The sequence below is a fragment of the Nyctereutes procyonoides genome, unplaced genomic scaffold (assembly GCF_905146905.1).
Source record: "Nyctereutes procyonoides isolate TBG_1078 unplaced genomic scaffold, NYPRO_anot_genome, whole genome shotgun sequence".
Classification (NCBI taxonomy): domain Eukaryota; kingdom Metazoa; phylum Chordata; class Mammalia; order Carnivora; family Canidae; genus Nyctereutes; species Nyctereutes procyonoides.
Window position 1 is genome coordinate 661,448 of NW_026575142.1, and position 7,224 is coordinate 668,671.

Here is a 7,224-nt window from a genome sequence, read left to right on the forward strand (position 1 = left end):
TTAGATATAACACCAAAGCCCCCAAAACATCAAAGAAATAGTTTATATATGGAACATCACCAAAATTAAGAACTTTAGGCCTTCGAACAACATTGTTAAAGAAATGAAGACAGAGACCAAACATGGGGAGAAAATATTTGCAAACCACACATCTAGTAAAGAGCTTGTATTCAGAATACATAGAGAACTCTCAAAACTCAATAGGGAAACAACAACTCAATTTAAAATAATAATGTTTGCTTTGGTGTGACATATGCTAAAATATGAACAATACAGAGTAGATTAGCATGGCTCTGGCAGTAGGAAGATGCACAGATTTGTGGGGAAAAAAGCAAACAAAAGATTTGAATAGGCACTTTATCAAAGAAAATGTACACACATTCTGTGTGTGTGTGTTTGGTAAAAAGCACATGAAAAGATGGCCAATATCATTAGTCACTGGAGAAATATAAATCAGAACAATTAGGTACCAGTGCACACCTATTAGAAAGTCTACAGCTAAAATATTGATAAGGTGTTAAAATGTTGATGAGGATAGACAGCTACTAAAATCCTCATACGCTGCTGGTACAAATGCAACGTGATACAACTGCTCTGGAAAACAGTTTTCAGCTCCTCAAGAGTTAAATATACTTTCACCATAGGGTCCAGTCATTTCATTTCTAGCTGTTCACTCAATAAAAAGGAGAGCCTATATGTATACATGTTGATGGATGTTATTTGTAATAACCCTAAACTGGGAACAGTCTCTATCTCCAACAACAGGTCAGTGGGTAACAAATTGTAGACTTTGGTATAGAATGGACTACTGCTCAGTTACGAAAATCATCAACTATGGAGCCAGTCACCAATCTTGATACATATGAAAATAATATACCGAGTGAGAGAAACTGAACTAAAAAAAGGTACATCATATATGATTCCATTTATAGGAAATTCTATAAAATGCAAATTAATCTATAATGACAGAAAACAAATAAATGGTTTTCTGGGATGGAGGGGTGGGTGACGTATGCACAACACCTTTAGAAATATAAAACAATAAACACACAACTGCTTATATGTTAAATCCACTATTTCCAATATTAAAAAAAGGCAAGGTTGCTGGCAATTACTAAGTAAAGTCCTCTCAATGCATAAAAGAAAATATTTCAATAAGATAAATTTTTAAGGAAAGGAATTATAGATTTGAAGGATCCTTTACAAATCAGTCATTATTAAAGGATTTCTTATTCCCTTGAAACTATTGCTGAGCCATACACCATTTTTAAAATATGGAAATTTCATAACTTTTTTCAGGGTTAAAACCTGAAAGTTTTTAATTAATTTGTATGCCTGAATATATGCCTGGCAAGTAACTCCTTTAAGGAAAATGAATTTTTTTGAAATATTTTTTCTTCAAAGAAAGAAAATGCTAGATATAACAAGAATATGGCCTTAGGAAAAGAGGCAGATGGTTTTAATTGCTGGGAAAGTTCACGGGAATGTATTAGTAATCACACGTCTTATATAGAAAATCACCTCCTTAAGATGCTCAATTTCACAAAAGTGCAAAAAATAGTTCTGTGGCAGGTAGCGAGATGACCCGCAGAAGATGAGACAGTCTAATTCCTAGAACCTGTGAAGATGTTAAATTCCGACCCAAAAGAAATTAAAGAAGCAGATGGAATTCAGGTGACTAATCAGTGGGTTTGAAAATAGAGCGATGACCCCAGGTCATGTGCATGGGCCCAAGGTCATCACAAGGTTTCCTAAACATGGAACAGCCTCTGCGAGGCCGGGATGTTTGTGTCCAACTAACACGAGGTAAAACAGATTCCACCGGGCATCGCTGATTTGGAAAATAGGAGGAAGCCCCCAGTCGAGTAAAATGCAGCCTCTGGAAGCTGGAAAGGGCAAGGAAACACTCCTCTAAGGCCCCCGGGGAAGAATAGGGCCCGGCCGCCCCTCGACTGTGGCTCTAGGCCCACCTTGGACCCCCGATCTCCAGGACTGTCAGACGGTAAGTGTGTGGCAGCAACAGCCAACTCATGTGATCTTCATACTTTGTTCTGTTTTGGTTCAAGGATTTTCTTTATGTGACAGAGAGAGTGAGAGCGAGAGCGAGAGCACAAGCAGGGGGAGCGGCAGGCAGAGGCAGGCCTGACGCTGAGCGGGGAGCCCAGAGAGGGGCTCGATCCCAGGACCTGGGATCCTGACCTGAGCCGAGGCAGCGGCCTACCCTTCTGAGCCACCCGGTCGTCCCACAATCTTTATACTTTGAACTGGCATAAAAGACTCTGGCTCCGTCTCCCAGGAAATTCCCATTCTGGGCTTTTATGTTCCATAGATGAATGTGTGGAACGACCGTTTTCCTTGAGTTGCATAATAAACCAAATATTCTCTGTGCGGTATCCACTGTGATTAAACTGGTTTACCTCAAATGAAAATTTAGGAGCAAAGAGAAAGAAGGGACAAAAGTGGTAAGTAATCAATATTACTCAAGAATCCTTTAGTTTCTTAAACAGGAGATTTATATCTTGTGCTCTTCCTTAAGAGTTTTGATGGATTTTGTCGACACGGGCTCTCGTGAAGGTGGAAAGAAGTCTTGCATTTTAATGAAAATGAATCTTGCTGTCATCTCCCAACTGGACAGAGATCTGTTACGGCAAGTGCAATTTCTTGAGAACTACCATGCATACGTCCCTTGCAAAATATCACATTATTATTATTATCATTATTACTACTACTTACCACTAATGTTTTAATGCTTCAACTACCTATTGAGAGATACAACTTCTTTCTTTGCAGATTTTTTTATAACAAAGTAAAGAGCACATTCAAATTTATAAAATTCTCCAATTATTTTATTAAAGACTGTGATTTATTTTGGCACAGTGTCTATATTTTTGAAACATTCTAAAAAACCACAGCAAGAGAAAGAAAACTATACAAACAAGGCCTTCCCTACCCACTCATCATCACCACCGAAGACTGAGTTTTTAACTGACACTCTGAATGGAAATATATTAACTTCTCATTCTTTTATCCAGAAGTCATGTCTAGTACTGCCAATGTGTAATACATGTTCTGACCGCCCTATTCCTGACCTCAAATGGCACCTGTCCTCAAATGAAATGGAAGCATTTATATGGAAACTAGAAATGGTTTGTGTCATTTGGATACGACAGCCAAAGAGTGTTTTTTTGAAAAGTGTTTATTCCAAAAAAGCATGCCCTTCACTATTGTAGAATTGTCTCTTGACCTTTTTCCACTAAAAAGTTTACCAACCACTAAAAAGAAAGGATAGTTACGTAATACGATAGACGCGTTCAATGTCGCTACAATGGCAACCAGACTATGGCAGTGAAATATGGATGTATCAAATTAACGCGTTGTATGCCTTAAATTTGCACAATGTCACATATAAAGTATACATATTCAGTAATTCTTTTATGTAAAAGAGGACACGTTTATACTGTCTTAATACTCATTGGATATTTTATACATAGATCCAAGTTTACACACACATCCAAGGGAATCAACAATTTACTGACTCCTCCTGAGATTTGAGCTCAAGAAATTACTTGCCTACCGAAATACCAGTTAAAATTTTGGAATTTGGGGATGCCTGGGTGGCTCCGCGGATTAATGCCTGCCTTTGGCCCAGGGCGTGACCCCGGGGTCCTGGGATCGAGTCCCACGTCGGGCTCCCGGCATGGAGCCTGCTCCTCCCTCTGTCTGTGTCTCTGCCTCTCTCTGTGTGTATCTCATAATAAACAAATAAAATCTTAAAAAAAATTGGAATTTACTTTGTATAGAAAACCAGTCGGTCTAGGCAAACTGGACCTGGTGATTAATTTTTATTATACTTTTTCAAAGATGATGAGAATTAAAGAACATTTCTGTGTTTTCTCTTGATTTGATGATGATATCTAGTGTTTGAAGCCTCTCATTGCCGTTCTCTTATCCTTTATTATCATATTTACTTTATCATCCTTTATTATCAAATCAGTGTAATGAGATTTTAATGAGTTTGGTTAAACTTTCTCATTCTAGTCTGATTCACGTAGCCATAGTGGATAATGTGTAAAGTCCCATTTAATACCTTCCACATGTTGTAGCTTCCATGAGCTATAATGAAGAATTCTAACATAAAATTAGATTGGAGAAAAGCAGAGTCTGTATACCTAAACCAATGAATATAAGAATAAATTAAATGCAATTATTCAGTTAAAAAAAAGTATGGTACCAGAGATTGAGGTTGATGTTGGAAAGAATTTATATATATTATCAAATATCAACCACTTTTCCTACATCAATCCGTTTGTCCCCCGTGTCAATAAAATACATTCATTTTTTTTTTATTTTCTAGCTCTAATTCCATTTGAGTGCTAGCTAGCCTCCTATCTTTAAGTTTTCCATGAATAAAGGGAAAGATGAAAAGAAAGAGTTAACTTTAGCTGGGGGATATTTCTGAAAGATTTTCAACCAGTGAAAGATAATTCAGTTCAAAGTTAGAAAGAAAAATATAATAATCAAGTAACTGGCAGTGGTCCACAGGAAAAGATTGTTCATGAGCCGGCAGGCAGGCCTGGAACACTTAAGAGATGGAAGCTGTGGGTGGAAAGTCACTGCCTACATGAAATAAAGTGGGTTTTGGCACCGCTTTAAACTCGATGTCGAATTCTCTGTCTGAACCGTTTTGTCTTCCCAGACAGTCAGTCTCACCAAGGGAAGGGGGGCAGGGAAGCCGGGAGCAGCGATGTCCTTGGGAAGTGCCGGCTCCCTGGAGGGACTGTTGGAGACCCAGCTGAGTCTCATCACAGTCGTGGAAAAAAGCCCTCAGTCAATGGTCTGATCCTGGGAACATATCCCCTGGAGAATCAAAACGGCTTCGACACCAACAGACGCACTTTGTCACATGTATTTTGTGTTAGGATACTTCAGGGCCCTAAAAATCCATACTTTTTAAGTCATATTTTGTCAAGGTCAATATGCACTCCACTTACTGTCGAAATCGTATTGAGCAAATACTATTAGCAAGTTGGTATTTGTTGACTTCTTATCACTGGAAACCAGTGAATCATAGATGGAATTTCGTAAGGCCAAAGATACATTGGAAACTTTAGGCCTTATCTAGGGGCTAACTCCATAGAAAATCGTTTACTGGATCATGCTTAATAATATCTCAGGAAATAGGAGAACTAGGACATATTTTATAAAACGTGGCCTTTATTTTAGAATAAAATGCGAATATTATTTCCTTTAACTTGCAGTGAGCCCTGTAAGTACAATGAGTACCACACCTGCTGCTTATCATACTGAGACCCTGCATTATTACCATTTGGTTATATTTGTTTTCCCCAGTAGAGAACCTGAATTTCCCTGTGACTATGAATCTTCAGACCAATGAATTTCTCTGAATTTTATTTTATTTTTTTATTTTATTTTTTTTAATTCTGAATTTTAATTTTCAAGCTCTAGGATGGAATTTTTTATGATTCTTCTATGATAAGTAAATAAGGCATCTTAAAATGTGGATTTAAAAGGACCTTAAATTAACACATCATCACATATATTTTCTTGATATCCCATCAAATTGTTGCATTTTACCTTAAAATTGCCTTTTTAAAGGCATCACAAGAGGAGAAAATAAAAGATGAGTAGAAAAAAGGGAAAAAGTGGGGAAGAGGGAGAAGAGGGAAAGTATGATTGAATCCTGCTTCTAGTGTAGACATGTATAAACCTGTTCATTATTTTTCACATCCCGTATCATTTTCTCCGAGCTTTCCAAACCAAATAATGGAGATAATTTGCACTAACTCCAAATGGCATCACTTTTACATATTCTCCAAAACAATCATGCTCTGAGTTGTGTAACAATCATGTATTTAGAGGTTGGGATTGGTGAGTGGAGACTAAGGCTCTCTGGAGCCCGAATAGCCACAGAAAAAGGAAGTGAAGGGTTTGAAAAACAAACTTCACAAGCTTGCCTTTACCTAGACTTGTATATCTTGTTCTTTTCATATACTTACTATGACTAATATATTTTAGAAGGGTATAGAAACTTGACTAAAATCATACGTTTTTTTTCCCTAAGAATTTCATGCCGAATGTGCAAGGCTGTTGAGTTTTGGTCCATCCAAGTGTCTAGTGTTGTTATGTAGTTTACCTTGTACGACAATCAGGATAGATCACCTTATGCTGCAAAACAAAGAATCCCCACATCTTCGCGGCTGAAAGCAACAGTGATCCATTTCTTCCTTGAGGTACCTGTAATCCAGGTGGCAAAGGGCAATCTGCACACCGAAGCCCCTCAGGAGGCCAGGTTCAAGCTTCGTGGCTGCCTGGACACAAGGCCTCAGGTTTAGATTTGGTCGGACCGAAGAACCTGGAGACTTCCGTGGAGACTTCTGCTTCTGCTCAGGGGTGACACTTCCTTTCATTTCCATTTCATTGGCCAAAGAACGTCCTTCGGCTACGAAACACTTAGAAAATGAATGTTCCTGGAAAGGAGGAGAAGGAAATCTCTGGGAACAATATAAATAACTATCACACTTTGCTTTTCTATCAATTATTCTGTTCACTCTTCTTCCCACACGTGGAACACACTCACTACGACCGAAAAGAGACGATGCGAAAGCCGACCCCAGTCATGCTGTGGAATTTAGAATCCAGGATCCGAGTGGTGTGTGTTGGTCTTAATATGGCTTCCCTTGGTCTGGAGAATGGGGAGCTAGAAACAGTGAGGATGTGCTACCTTCCCAACCAGATAGACGCACGGTATGCAATGGTGGGAAAGAAAAACAGTAAACACTCCCATTCAGAAAGAGGAAGAACGGGGGACTTTCTATAAACTCTACTTCACAGCAATTCTAAAATTCCAAAGGGAAGATATTATGGGGATCCCTGCCCCGGGGGTATGGAATGTTCCTTGGTTATGCCCCGGTTGTGTTCACTGGGAGGAACTCCTTTGTTCATTGTTTTTCAAGTTGCTAGCTACTCCCTCTGGGAGAGTATTCCTTTTCCAATATATTTCTTGGCCACATCTTAAATGGCCACTGGGGAATATGTACTTGCTTTCTTAACTCATTTCTGCCTATATAAGGTGGGGAGCCCAAAGATCATTTAAAGTCTGGAAGAGGAGAGGAACAGACTCCTCAGAAAGTCAGTAAAAGATTATGATCTATATGCTTGTAGTCAGCTCCTTGGGCCGGGAACCAGATCAACCCTATTTTTTGA

General features: G+C 38.7%; 1 non-coding gene across 1 annotated transcript; it reads left to right on the forward strand.

Moving 5' to 3' along the window:
- Positions 1 to 234: 234 nt before the first annotated feature.
- LOC129499014 (U6 spliceosomal RNA) lies at positions 235 to 346 on the forward strand. The gene has a single exon (XR_008662280.1). It is a non-coding gene; the product is annotated as a U6 spliceosomal RNA (small nuclear RNA).
- The last annotated feature ends 6,878 nt before the right edge of the window (positions 347 to 7,224 follow it).